Below are 13,866 nucleotides of genomic sequence, written 5' to 3'. Positions count from 1 at the left end.
TCCAAGTAGGTTTTTTGATGATTATCTGAGTAGATCAATGCACACCTTCCTTAGTTTATCCCCCAAAAAGTTGTTTCATATCTCTGGACTGGATTTGGAGAACCAACCTGAGGGCATCTAAAGATCTTATTTTGATTAACTGGCCTGGCCCATCATCACATGTGAATCACACTGCTAATCAAAAGATGTGACCTCGTGCGATCAGGTAAGAGGTGCTTCTCCATCTCTCATCTAGTTGCCACAAATGTCAGGTATGGTTGATAGATTGGAACATGTGCTTTGCTTTGCACCGATTCTACTTATATTATCTCTCGGGTGGAATCTTTTACCACACAGTGAAAAATCTTTAGCAACTTCTGGATGAGCAGCTTTCTAGCAGTTTAAGTTTTGCAATTATTTTCCTCTCCTTTTTTCCTGGTAACAGAGCTGGCACAGTTTTCATAAACAATTTTAAAACTGTCCTGATTTTGATACTGTGGAATTCTAGGCACACTTGTAGATTAAAAGTGGAGGAGATATTAATTTATGATGGTGTATTAAATGTAGATTTGTACTGCAGCTTTAAAGCCAGTTTCACCATCATGCATGATTTCCTTAATGTGTTCCCTTCTCCATTTTCACCACAAGAAAATCTAGAGTAGTAAGCTCCATGTGTGGTTCCATGGTGTAATGGTTAGCACTCTGGACTCTGAATCCAGCGATCTGAGTTCAAATCTCAGTGGAACCTGTAAGTTTCATCTTTAGCATTATAATTTCTTCTATGTTCAACTTTTAGAATGAAACTTGAAACTTGAAAACTTGAAACTTGATTTGAATGGTGCAAGAATCCATGGAATCCTATAAAATTGACTTCAGGAAACAAAATTCTTATCTTGTATGTTACACCAAGCAACTATATTCTATGACTTGTGTAAATGTTCCCATGATTTTTAATTCGGGTGGGAAAATCTGATGATGATTTCAAATCAAAATGGCTTTAGGAAACGCCAGCTTATTTTCCTGAATTTTCTTTTCTCTTGTTTTTTTCCAAAATTATCTATAATGTTTTATTGAGGAATTTTTTGGCAATTTAAAAACAATTGTTTAGTCCATCAGTTGAGTATGTTCATGTGGCTTTTTTGTAGGTGACAAAACGAACTAGAAGTCACTAAGAGACTTTAAAGTGTCTTTCTAAGCTTCTAGTTGACTTGAATTTTATTACGGAAGGTATTCGAAGCAAAAAATCAAATGGAAATTGACATAGTCACTTTACCGTTTTGGAAACTTTATGCAGTTAAAAGATGCTCAAAAAGACTGAAAATACGAAGACTAATTTTATTTTATGTTTACATAGAAATGAATATTTTTCTTCTTTTGAGCTTTTTTGGTGTATTCTTTAGTAAGTTTTCAGAGCCAACTCACACTAAATCTGCCTTTTAAACTGTTGAAAGGCTTGAGCGGTACAAGGTTTCAAGTTAAGATGACTTCACATCAGATTTTTAAATTTTAGTGAGGCCTGAAATTTTGAAGGTATCTCAGAAGTTGTGGCTGAGTTGTTAAAGCGATGGACTTGAAATCCATTGGGATCTCCCTGCGCATTCAATCATTGCCAACTATGTCAATTTCCAAGTAGGTTTTTTGATGATTATCTGAGTAGATCAATGCACACCTTCCTTAGTTTATCCCCCAAAAAGTTGTTTCATATCTCTGGACTGGATTTGGAGAACCAACCTGCGGGCATCTAAAGATCTTATTTTGATTAACTGGCCTGGCCCATCATCACATGTGAATCACACTGCTAATCAAAAGATGCGACCTCGTGCGATCAGGTAAGAGGTGCTTCTCCATCTCTCATCTAGTTGCCACAAATGTCAGGTATGGTTGATAGATTGGAACATGTGCTTTGCTTTGCACCGATTCTACTTATATTATCTCTCGGGTGGAATCTTTTACCACACAGTGAAAAATCTTTAGCAACTTCTGGATGAGCAGCTTTCTAGCAGTTTAAGTTTTGCAATTATTTTCCTCTCCTTTTTTCCTGGTAACAGAGCTGGCACAGTTTTCATAAACAATTTTAAAACTGTCCTGATTTTGATACTGTGGAATTCTAGGCACACTTGGAGATTAAAAGTGGAGGAGATATTAATTTATGATGGTGTATTAAATGTAGATTTGTACTGCAGCTTTAAAGCCAGTTTCACCATCATGCATGATTTCCTTAATGTGTTCCCTTCTCCATTTTTACCACAAGAAAATCTAGAGTAGTAAGCTACATGTGTGGTTCCATGGTGTAATGGTTAGCACTCTGGACTCTGAATCCAGTGATCTGAGTTCAAATCTCAGTGGAACCTGTAAGTTTCATCTTTAGCATTATAATTTCTACTATGTTCAACTTTTAGAATGAAACTTGAAACTTGAAAACTTGAAACTTGATTTGAATGGTGCAAGAATCCATGGAATCCTATAAAATTGACTTCAGGAAACAAAATTCTTATCTTGTATGTTACACCAAGCAACTATATTCTATGACTTGTGTAAATGTTCCCATGATTTTTAATTCGGGTGGGAAAATCTGATGATGATTTCAAATCAAAATGGCTTTAGGAAACGCCAGCTTATTTTCCTGAATTTTCTTTTCTCTTGTTTTTTCCAAAATTATCTATAATGTTTTATTGAGGAATTTTTTGGCAATTTAAAAACAATTGTTTAGTCCATCAGTTGAGTATGTTCATGTGGCTTTTTTGTAGGTGACAAAATGAACTAGAAGTCACTAAGAGACTTTAAAGTGTCTTTCTAAGCTTCTAGTTGACTTGAATTTTATTACGGAAGGAATTCGAAGCAAAAAAATCAAATGGAAATTGACATAGTCACTTTACCGTTTTGGAAACTTTATGCAGTTAAAAGATGCTCAAAACGACTGAAAATACGAAGACTAATTTTATTTTATGTTTACATAGAAATGAATATTTTTCTTCTTTTGAGCTTTTTTGGTGTATTCTTTAGTAAGTTTTCAGAGCCAACTCACACTAAATCTGCCTTTTAAACTGTTGAAAGGCTTGAGCGGTACAAGGTTTCAAGTTAAGATGACTTCACATCAGATTTTTAAATTTTAGTGAGGCCTGAAATTTTGAAGGTATCTCAGAAGTTGTGGCTGAGTTGTTAAAGCGATGGACTTGAAATCCATTGGGATCTCCCTGCGCATTCAATCATTGCCAACTATGTCAATTTCCAAGTAGGTTTTTTGATGATTATCTGAGTAGATCAATGCACACCTTCCTTAGTTTATCCCCCAAAAAGTTGTTTCATATCTCTGGACTGGATTTGGAGAACCAACCTGCGGGCATCTAAAGATCTTATTTTGATTAACTGGCCTGGCCCATCATCACATGTGAATCACACTGCTAATCAAAAGATGCGACCTCGTGCGATCAGGTAAGAGGTGCTTCTCCATCTCTCATCTAGTTGCCACAAATGTCAGGTATGGTTGATAGATTGGAACATGTGCTTTGCTTTGCACCGATTCTACTTATATTATCTCTCGGGTGGAATCTTTTACCACACAGTGAAAAATCTTTAGCAACTTCTGGATGAGCAGCTTTCTAGCAGTTTAAGTTTTGCAATTATTTTCCTCTCCTTTTTTCCTGGTAACAGAGCTGGCACAGTTTTCATAAACAATTTTAAAACTTTCCTGATTTTGATACTGTGGAATTCTAGGCACACTTGTAGATTAAAAGTGGAGGAGATATTAATTTATGATGGTGTATTAAATGTAGATTTGTACTGCAGCTTTAAAGCCAGTTTCACCATCATGCATGATTTCCTTAATGTGTTCCCTTCTCCATTTTCACCACGGTGTAATGGTTAGCACTCTGGACTCTGAATCCAGAGATTTGAGTTCAAATCTCAGTGCAACCTGTAAGTTTTATCTTTAGCATTATAATTTCTATTATGTTCAACTTTTAGAATGAAACTTGAAAACTTGAAACTTGATTTGAATGGTGCAAGAATCCATGGAATCATATAAAATTGACTTCAGGAAACAAAATTCTTATCTTGTATGTTACACCAAGCAACTATATTCTATGACTTGTGTAAATGTTCCCATGATTTTTAATTCGGGTGGGAAAATCTGATGATGATTTCAAATCAAAATGGCTTTAGGAAACGCCAGCTTATTTTCCTGAATTTTCTTTTCTCTTGTTTTTTCCAAAATTATCTATAATGTTTTATTGAGGAATTTTTTGGCAATTTAAAAACAATTGTTTAGTCCATCAGTTGAGTATGTTCATGTGGCTTTTTTGTAGGTGACAAAATGAACTAGAAGTCACTAAGAGACTTTAAAGTGTCTTTCTAAGCTTCTAGTTGACTTGAATTTTATTACGGAAGGAATTCGAAGCAAAAAAATCAAATGGAAATTGACATAGTCACTTTACCGTTTTGGAAACTTTATGCAGTTAAAAGATGCTCAAAACGACTGAAAATACGAAGACTAATTTTATTTTATGTTTACATAGAAATGAATATTTTTCTTCTTTTGAGCTTTTTTGGTGTATTCTTTAGTAAGTTTTCAGAGCCAACTCACACTAAATCTGCCTTTTAAACTGTTGAAAGGCTTGAGCGGTACAAGGTTTCAAGTTAAGATGACTTCACATCAGATTTTTAAATTTTAGTGAGGCCTGAAATTTTGAAGGTATCTCAGAAGTTGTGGCTGAGTTGTTAAAGCGATGGACTTGAAATCCATTGGGATCTCCCTGCGCATTCAATCATTGCCAACTATGTCAATTTCCAAGTAGGTTTTTTGATGATTATCTGAGTAGATCAATGCACACCTTCCTTAGTTTATCCCCCAAAAAGTTGTTTCATATCTCTGGACTGGATTTGGAGAACCAACCTGCGGGCATCTAAAGATCTTATTTTGATTAACTGGCCTGGCCCATCATCACATGTGAATCACACTGCTAATCAAAAGATGCGACCTCGTGCGATCAGGTAAGAGGTGCTTCTCCATCTCTCATCTAGTTGCCACAAATGTCAGGTATGGTTGATAGATTGGAACATGTGCTTTGCTTTGCACCGATTCTACTTATATTATCTCTCGGGTGGAATCTTTTACCACACAGTGAAAAATCTTTAGCAACTTCTGGATGAGCAGCTTTCTAGCAGTTTAAGTTTTGCAATTATTTTCCTCTCCTTTTTTCCTGGTAACAGAGCTGGCACAGTTTTCATAAACAATTTTAAAACTGTCCTGATTTTGATACTGTGGAATTCTAGGCACACTTGTAGATTAAAAGTGGAGGAGATATTAATTTATGATGGTGTATTAAATGTAGATTTGTACTGCAGCTTTAAAGCCAGTTTCACCATCATGCATGATTTCCTCAAGAAAATCTAGAGTAGTAAGCTCCATGTGTGGTTCCATGGTGTAATGGTTAGAACTCTGGACTCTCAATCCAGCGATTTGAGTTCAAATCTCAGTGCAACCTGTAAGTTTTATCTTTAGCATTATAATTTCTATTATGTTCAACTTTTAGAATGAAACTTGAAAACTTGAAACTTGATTTGAATGGTGCAAGAATCCATGGAATCCTATAAAATTGACTTCAGGAAACAAAATTCTTATCTTGTATGTTACACCAAGCAACTATATTCTATGACTTGTGTAAATGTTCCCATGATTTTTAATTCGGGTGGGAAAATCTGATGATGATTTCAAATCAAAATGGCTTTAGGAAACGCCAGCTTATTTTCCTGAATTTTCTTTTCTCTTGTTTTTTCCAAAATTATCTATAATGTTTTATTGAGGAATTTTTTGGCAATTTAAAAACAATTGTTTAGTCCATCAGTTGAGTATGTTCATGTGGCTTTTTTGTAGGTGACAAAACGAACTAGAAGTCACTAAGAGACTTTAAAGTGTCTTTCTAAGCTTCTAGTTGACTTGAATTTTATTACGGAAGGTATTCGAAGCAAAAAAATCAAATGGAAATTGACATAGTCACTTTACCGTTTTGGAAACTTTATGCAGTTAAAAGATGCTCAAAATGACTGAAAATACGAAGACTAATTTTATTTTATGTTTACATAGAAATGAATATTTTTCTTCTTTTGAGCTTTTTTGGTGTATTCTTTAGTAAGTTTTCAGAGCCAACTCACACTAAATCTGCCTTTTAAACTGTTGAAAGGCTTGAGCGGTACAAGGTTTCAAGTTAAGATGACTTCACATCAGATTTTTAAATTTTAGTGAGGCCTGAAATTTTGAAGGTATCTCAGAAGTTGTGGCTGAGTTGTTAAAGCGATGGACTTGAAATCCATTGGGATCTCCCTGCGCATTCAATCATTGCCAACTATGTCAATTTCCAAGTAGGTTTTTTGATGATTATCTGAGTAGATCAATGCACACCTTCCTTAGTTTATCCCCCAAAAAGTTGTTTCATATCTCTGGACTGGATTTGGAGAACCAACCTGCGGGCATCTAAAGATCTTATTTTGATTAACTGGCCTGGCCCATCATCACATGTGAATCACACTGCTAATCAAAAGATGCGACCTCGTGCGATCAGGTAAGAGGTGCTTCTCCATCTCTCATCTAGTTGCCACAAATGTCAGGTATGGTTGATAGATTGGAACATGTGCTTTGCTTTGCACCGATTCTACTTATATTATCTCTCGGGTGGAATCTTTTACCACACAGTGAAAAATCTTTAGCAACTTCTGGATGAGCAGCTTTCTAGCAGTTTAAGTTTTGCAATTATTTTCCTCTCCTTTTTTCCTGGTAACAGAGCTGGCACAGTTTTCATAAACAATTTTAAAACTGTCCTGATTTTGATACTGTGGAATTCTAGGCACACTTGTAGATTAAAAGTGGAGGAGATATTAATTTATGATGGTGTATTAAATGTAGATTTGTACTGCAGCTTTAAAGCCAGTTTCACCATCATGCATGATTTCCTTAATGTGTTCCCTTCTCCATTTTCACCACAAGAAAATCTAGAGTAGTAACCTCCATGTGTGGTTCCATGGTGTAATGGTTAGCACTCTGGACTCTGAATCCAGCGATTTGAACCTGTAAGTTTTATCTTTAGCATTATAATTTCTATTATGTTCAACTTTTAGAATGAAACTTGAAAACTTGAAACTTGATTTGAATGGTGCAAGAATCCATGGAATCCTATAAAATTGACTTCAGGAAACAAAATTCTTATCTTGTATGTTACACCAAGCAACTATATTCTATGACTTGTGTAAATGTTCCCATGATTTTTAATTCGGGTGGGAAAATCTGATGATGATTTCAAATCAAAATGGCTTTAGGAAACGCCAGCTTATTTTCCTGAATTTTCTTTTCTCTTGTTTTTTCCAAAATTATCTATAATGTTTTATTGAGGAATTTTTTGGCAATTTAAAAACAATTGTTTAGTCCATCAGTTGAGTATGTTCATGTGGCTTTTTTGTAGGTGACAAAACGAACTAGAAGTCACTAAGAGACTTTAAAGTGTCTTTCTAAGCTTCTAGTTGACTTGAATTTTATTACGGAAGGTATTCGAAGCAAAAAAATCAAATGGAAATTGACATAGTCACTTTACCGTTTTGGAAACTTTATGCAGTTAAAAGATGCTCAAAATGACTGAAAATACGAAGACTAATTTTATTTTATGTTTACATAGAAATGAATATTTTTCTTCTTTTGAGCTTTTTTGGTGTATTCTTTAGTAAGTTTTCAGAGCCAACTCACACTAAATCTGCCTTTTAAACTGTTGAAAGGCTTGAGCGGTACAAGGTTTCAAGTTAAGATGACTTCACATCAGATTTTTAAATTTTAGTGAGGCCTGAAATTTTGAAGGTATCTCAGAAGTTGTGGCTGAGTTGTTAAAGCGATGGACTTGAAATCCATTGGGATCTCCCTGCGCATTCAATCATTGCCAACTATGTCAATTTCCAAGTAGGTTTTTTGTTGATTATCTGAGTAGATCAATGCACACCTTCCTTAGTTTATCCCCCAAAAAGTTGTTTCATATCTCTGGACTGGATTTGGAGAACCAACCTGCGGGCATCTAAAGATCTTATTTTGATTAACTGGCCTGGCCCATCATCACATGTGAATCACACTGCTAATCAAAAGATGCGACCTCGTGCGATCAGGTAAGAGGTGCTTCTCCATCTCTCATCTAGTTGCCACAAATGTCAGGTATGGTTGATAGATTGGAACATGTGCTTTGCTTTGCACCGATTCTACTTATATTATCTCTCGGGTGGAATCTTTTACCACACAGTGAAAAATCTTTAGCAACTTCTGGATGAGCAGCTTTCTAGCAGTTTAAGTTTTGCAATTATTTTCCTCTCCTTTTTTCCTGGTAACAGAGCTGGCACAGTTTTCATAAACAATTTTAAAACTGTCCTGATTTTGATACTGTGGAATTCTAGGCACACTTGTAGATTAAAAGTGGAGGAGATATTAATTTATGATGGTGTATTAAATGTAGATTTGTACTGCAGCTTTAAAGCCAGTTTCACCATCATGCATGATTTCCTTAATGTGTTCCCTTCTCCATTTTCACCACAAGAAAATCTAGAGTAGTAAGCTCCATGTGTGGTTCCATGGTGTAATGGTTAGCACTCTGGACTCTGAATCCAGCGATTTGAGTTCAAATCTCAGTGCAACCTGTAAGTTTTATCTTTAGCATTATAATTTCTATTATGTTCAACTTTTAGAATGAAACTTGAAAACTTGAAACTTGATTTGAATGGTGCAAGAATCCATGGAATCCTATAAAATTGACTTCAGGAAACAAAATTCTTATCTTGTATGTTACACCAAGCAACTATATTCTATGACTTGTGTAAATGTTCCCATGATTTTTAATTCGGGTGGGAAAATCTGATGATGATTTCAAATCAAAATGGCTTTAGGAAACGCCAGCTTATTTTCCTGAATTTTCTTTTCTGTTGTTTTTTCCAAAATTATCTATAATGTTTTATTGAGGAATTTTTTGGCAATTTAAAAACGATTGTTTAGTCCATCAGTTGAGTATGTTCATGTGGCTTTTTTGTAGGTGACAAAACGAACTAGAAGTCACTAAGAGACTTTAAAGTGTCTTTCTAAGCTTCTAGTTGACTTGAATTTTATTACGGAAGGTATTCGAAGCAAAAAAATCAAATGGAAATTGACATAGTCACTTTACCGTTTTGGAAACTTTATGCAGTTAAAAGATGCTCAAAATGACTGAAAATACGAAGACTAATTTTATTTTATGTTTACATAGAAATGAATATTTTTCTTCTTTTGAGCTTTTTTGGTGTATTCTTTAGTAAGTTTTCAGAGCCAACTCACACTAAATCTGCCTTTTAAACTGTTGAAAGGCTTGAGCGGTACAAGGTTTCAAGTTAAGATGACTTCACATCAGATTTTTAAATTTTAGTGAGGCCTGAAATTTTGAAGGTATCTCAGAAGTTGTGGCTGAGTTGTTAAAGCGATGGACTTGAAATCCATTGGGATCTCCCTGCGCATTCAATCATTGCCAACTATGTCAATTTCCAAGTAGGTTTTTTGATGATTATCTGAGTAGATCAATGCACACCTTCCTTAGTTTATCCCCCAAAAAGTTGTTTCATATCTCTGGACTGGATTTGGAGAACCAACCTGCGGGCATCTAAAGATCTTATTTTGATTAACTGGCCTGGCCCATCATCACATGTGAATCACACTGCTAATCAAAAGATGCGACCTCGTGCGATCAGGTAAGAGGTGCTTCTCCATCTCTCATCTAGTTGCCACAAATGTCAGGTATGGTTGATAGATTGGAACATGTGCTTTGCTTTGCACCGATTCTACTTATATTATCTCTCGGGTGGAATCTTTTACCACACAGTGAAAAATCTTTAGCAACTTCTGGATGAGCAGCTTTCTAGCAGTTTAAGTTTTGCAATTATTTTCCTCTCCTTTTTTCCTGGTAACAGAGCTGGCACAGTTTTCATAAACAATTTTAAAACTGTCCTGATTTTGATACTGTGGAATTCTAGGCACACTTGTAGATTAAAAGTGGAGGAGATATTAATTTATGATGGTGTATTAAATGTAGATTTGTACTGCAGCTTTAAAGCCAGTTTCACCATCATGCATGATTTCCTTAATGTGTTCCCTTCTCCATTTTCACCACAAGAAAATCTAGAGTAGTAAGCTCCATGTGTGGTTCCATGGTGTAATGGTTAGCACTCTAGACTCTGAATTTGAGTTCAAATCTCAGTGCAACCTGTAAGTTTTATCTTTAGCATTATAATTTCTATTATGTTCAACTTTTAGAATGAAACTTGAAAACTTGAAACTTGATTTGAATGGTGCAAGAATCCATGGAATCCTATAAAATTGACTTCAGGAAACAAAATTCTTATCTTGTATGTTACACCAAGCAACTATATTCTATGACTTGTGTAAATGTTCCCATGATTTTTAATTCGGGTGGGAAAATCTGATGATGATTTCAAATCAAAATGGCTTTAGGAAACGCCAGCTTATTTTCCTGAATTTTCTTTTCTCTTGTTTTTTCCAAAATTATCTATAATGTTTTATTGAGGAATTTTTTGGCAATTTAAAAACAATTGTTTAGTCCATCAGTTGAGTATGTTCTTGTGGCTTTTTTGTAGGTGACAAAAGGAACTAGAAGTCACTAAGAGACTTTAAAGTGTCTTTCTAAGCTTCTAGTTGACTTGAATTTTATTACGGAAGGTATTCGAAGCAAAAAAATCAAATGGAAATTGACATAGTCACTTTACCGTTTTGGAAACTTTATGCAGTTAAAAGATGCTCAAAACGACTGAAAATACGAAGACTAATTTTATTTTATGTTTACATAGAAATGAATATTTTTCTTCTTTTGAGCTTTTTTGGTGTATTCTTTAGTAAGTTTTCAGAGCCAACTCACACTAAATCTGCCTTTTAAACTGTTGAAAGGCTTGAGCGGTACAAGGTTTCAAGTTAAGATGACTTCACATCAGATTTTTAAATTTTAGTGAGGCCTGAAATTTTGAAGGTATCTCAGAAGTTGTGGCTGAGTTGTTAAAGCGATGGACTTGAAATCCATTGGAATCCTATAAAATTGACTTCAGGAAACAAAATTCTTATCTTGTATGTTACACCAAGCAACTATATACTATGACTTGTGTAAATGTTCCCATGATTTTTAATTCGGGTGGGAAAATCTGATGATGATTTCAAATCAAAATGGCTTTAGGAAACGCCAGCTTATTTTCCTGAATTTTCTTTTCTCTTGTTTTTTCCAAAATTATCTATAATGTTTTATTGAGGAATTTTTTGGCAATTTAAAAACAATTGTTTAGTCCATCAGTTGAGTATGTTCTTGTGGCTTTTTTGTAGGTGACAAAAGGAACTAGAAGTCACTAAGAGACTTTAAAGTGTCTTTCTAAGCTTCTAGTTGACTTGAATTTTATTACGGAAGGTATTCGAAGCAAAAAAATCAAATGGAAATTGACATAGTCACTTTACCGTTTTGGAAACTTTATGCAGTTAAAAGATGCTCAAAACGACTGAAAATACGAAGACTAATTTTATTTTATGTTTACATAGAAATGAATATTTTTCTTCTTTTGAGCTTTTTTGGTGTATTCTTTAGTAAGTTTTCAGAGCCAACTCACACTAAATCTGCCTTTTAAACTGTTGAAAGGCTTGAGCGGTACAAGGTTTCAAGTTAAGATGACTTCACATCAGATTTTTAAATTTTAGTGAGGCCTGAAATTTTGAAGGTATCTCAGAAGTTGTGGCTGAGTTGTTAAAGCGATGGACTTGAAATCCATTGGAATCCTATAAAATTGACTTCAGGAAACAAAATTCTTATCTTGTATGTTACACCAAGCAACTATATACTATGACTTGTGTAAATGTTCCCATGATTTTTAATTCGGGTGGGAAAATCTGATGATGATTTCAAATCAAAATGGCTTTAGGAAACGCCAGCTTATTTTCCTGAATTTTCTTTTCTCTTGTTTTTTCCAAAATTATCTATAATGTTTTATTGAGGAATTTTTTGGCAATTTAAAAACAATTGTTTAGTCCATCAGTTGAGTATGTTCTTGTGGCTTTTTTGTAGGTGACAAAAGGAACTAGAAGTCACTAAGAGACTTTAAAGTGTCTTTCTAAGCTTCTAGTTGACTTGAATTTTATTACGGAAGGTATTCGAAGCAAAAAAATCAAATGGAAATTGACATAGTCACTTTACCGTTTTGGAAACTTTATGCAGTTAAAAGATGCTCAAAACGACTGAAAATACGAAGACTAATTTTATTTTATGTTTACATAGAAATGAATATTTTTCTTCTTTTGAGCTTTTTTGGTGTATTCTTTAGTAAGTTTTCAGAGCCAACTCACACTAAATCTGCCTTTTAAACTGTTGAAAGGCTTGAGCGGTACAAGGTTTCAAGTTAAGATGACTTCACATCAGATTTTTAAATTTTAGTGAGGCCTGAAATTTTGAAGGTATCTCAGAAGTTGTGGCTGAGTTGTTAAAGCGATGGACTTGAAATCCATTGGGATCTCCCTGCGCATTCAATCATTGCCAACTATGTCAATTTCCAAGTAGGTTTTTTGATGATTATCTGAGTAGATCAATGCACACCTTCGTTAGTTTATCCCCCAAAAAGTTGTTTCATATCTCTGGACTGGATTTGGAGAACCAACCTGCGGGCATCTAAAGATCTTATTTTGATTAACTGGCCTGGCCCATCATCACATGTGAATCACACTGCTAATCAAAAGATGCGACCTCGTGCGATCAGGTAAGAGGTGCTTCTCCATCTCTCATCTAGTTGCCACAAATGTCAGGTATGGTTGATAGATTGGAACATGTGCTTTGCTTTGCACCGATTCTACTTATATTATCTCTCGGGTGGAATCTTTTACCACACAGTGAAAAATCTTTAGCAACTTCTGGATGGGCAGCTTTCTAGCAGTTTAAGTTTTGCAATTATTTTCCTCTCCTTTTTTCCTGGTAACAGAGCTGGCACAGTTTTCATAAACAATTTTAAAACTGTCCTGATTTTGATACTGTGGAATTCTAGGCACACTTGTAGATTAAAAGTGGAGGAGATATTAATTTATGATGGTGTATTAAATGTAGATTTGTACTGCAGCTTTAAAGCCAGTTTCACCATCATGCATGATTTCCTTAATGTGTTCCCTTCTCCATTTTCACCACAAGAAAATCTAGAGTAGTAAGCTCCATGTGTGGTTCCATGGTGTAATGGTTAGCACTCTGGACTCTGAATCCAGCGATTTGAGTTGAAATCTCAGTGCAACCTGTAAGTTTTATCTTTAGCATTATAATTTCTATTATGTTCAACTTTTAGAATGAAACTTGAAAACTTGAAACTTGATTTGAATGGTGCAAGAATCCATGGAATCCTATAAAATTGACTTCAGGAAACAAAATTCTTATCTTGTATGTTACACCAAGCAACTATATTCTATGACTTGTGTAAATGTTCCCATGATTTTTAATTCGGGTGGGAAAATCTGATGATGATTTCAAATCAAAATGGCTTTAGGAAACGCCAGCTTATTTTCCTGAATTTTCTTTTCTCTTGTTTTTTCCAAAATTATCTATAATGTTTTATTGAGGAATTTTTTGGCAATTTAAAAACAATTGTTTAGTCCATCAGTTGAGTATGTTCATGTGGCTTTTTTGTAGGTGACAAAACGAACTAGAAGTCACTAAGAGACTTTAAAGTGTCTTTCTAAGCTTCTAGTTGACTTGAATTTTATTACGGAAGGTATTCGAAGCAAAAAAATCAAATGGAAATTGACATAGTCACTTTACCGTTTTGGAAACTTTATGCAGTTAAAAGATGCTCAAAATGACTGAAAATACGAAGACTAATTTTATT

At 34.7% G+C, this 13,866-nt stretch overlaps 3 non-coding genes across 3 annotated transcripts; all 3 read left to right on the top strand.

Moving 5' to 3' along the window:
* Positions 1–655: 655 nt before the first annotated feature.
* On the top strand, positions 656–727 carry TRNAQ-CUG (transfer RNA glutamine (anticodon CUG)). Its single transcript has one exon. It is a non-coding gene; the product is annotated as a tRNA-Gln (tRNA).
* Positions 728–2,258: 1,531 nt separating this feature from the next.
* Positions 2,259–2,330, top strand: TRNAQ-CUG (transfer RNA glutamine (anticodon CUG)). Its single transcript has one exon. It is a non-coding gene; the product is annotated as a tRNA-Gln (tRNA).
* Positions 2,331–8,565: 6,235 nt separating this feature from the next.
* TRNAQ-CUG (transfer RNA glutamine (anticodon CUG)) lies at positions 8,566–8,637 on the top strand. The gene has a single exon. It is a non-coding gene; the product is annotated as a tRNA-Gln (tRNA).
* Positions 8,638–13,866: the final 5,229 nt, after the last annotated feature.

This window comes from Dendrobates tinctorius, unplaced genomic scaffold (assembly GCF_039654945.1).
Source record: "Dendrobates tinctorius isolate UK_male_01 unplaced genomic scaffold, ASM3965494v1 ptg000047l, whole genome shotgun sequence".
In the NCBI taxonomy this organism is placed as follows: domain Eukaryota; kingdom Metazoa; phylum Chordata; class Amphibia; order Anura; family Dendrobatidae; genus Dendrobates; species Dendrobates tinctorius.
The sequence above is the reverse complement of the archived record's forward strand: the minus strand, read 5'-3'. Positions and strand labels throughout refer to the sequence as shown.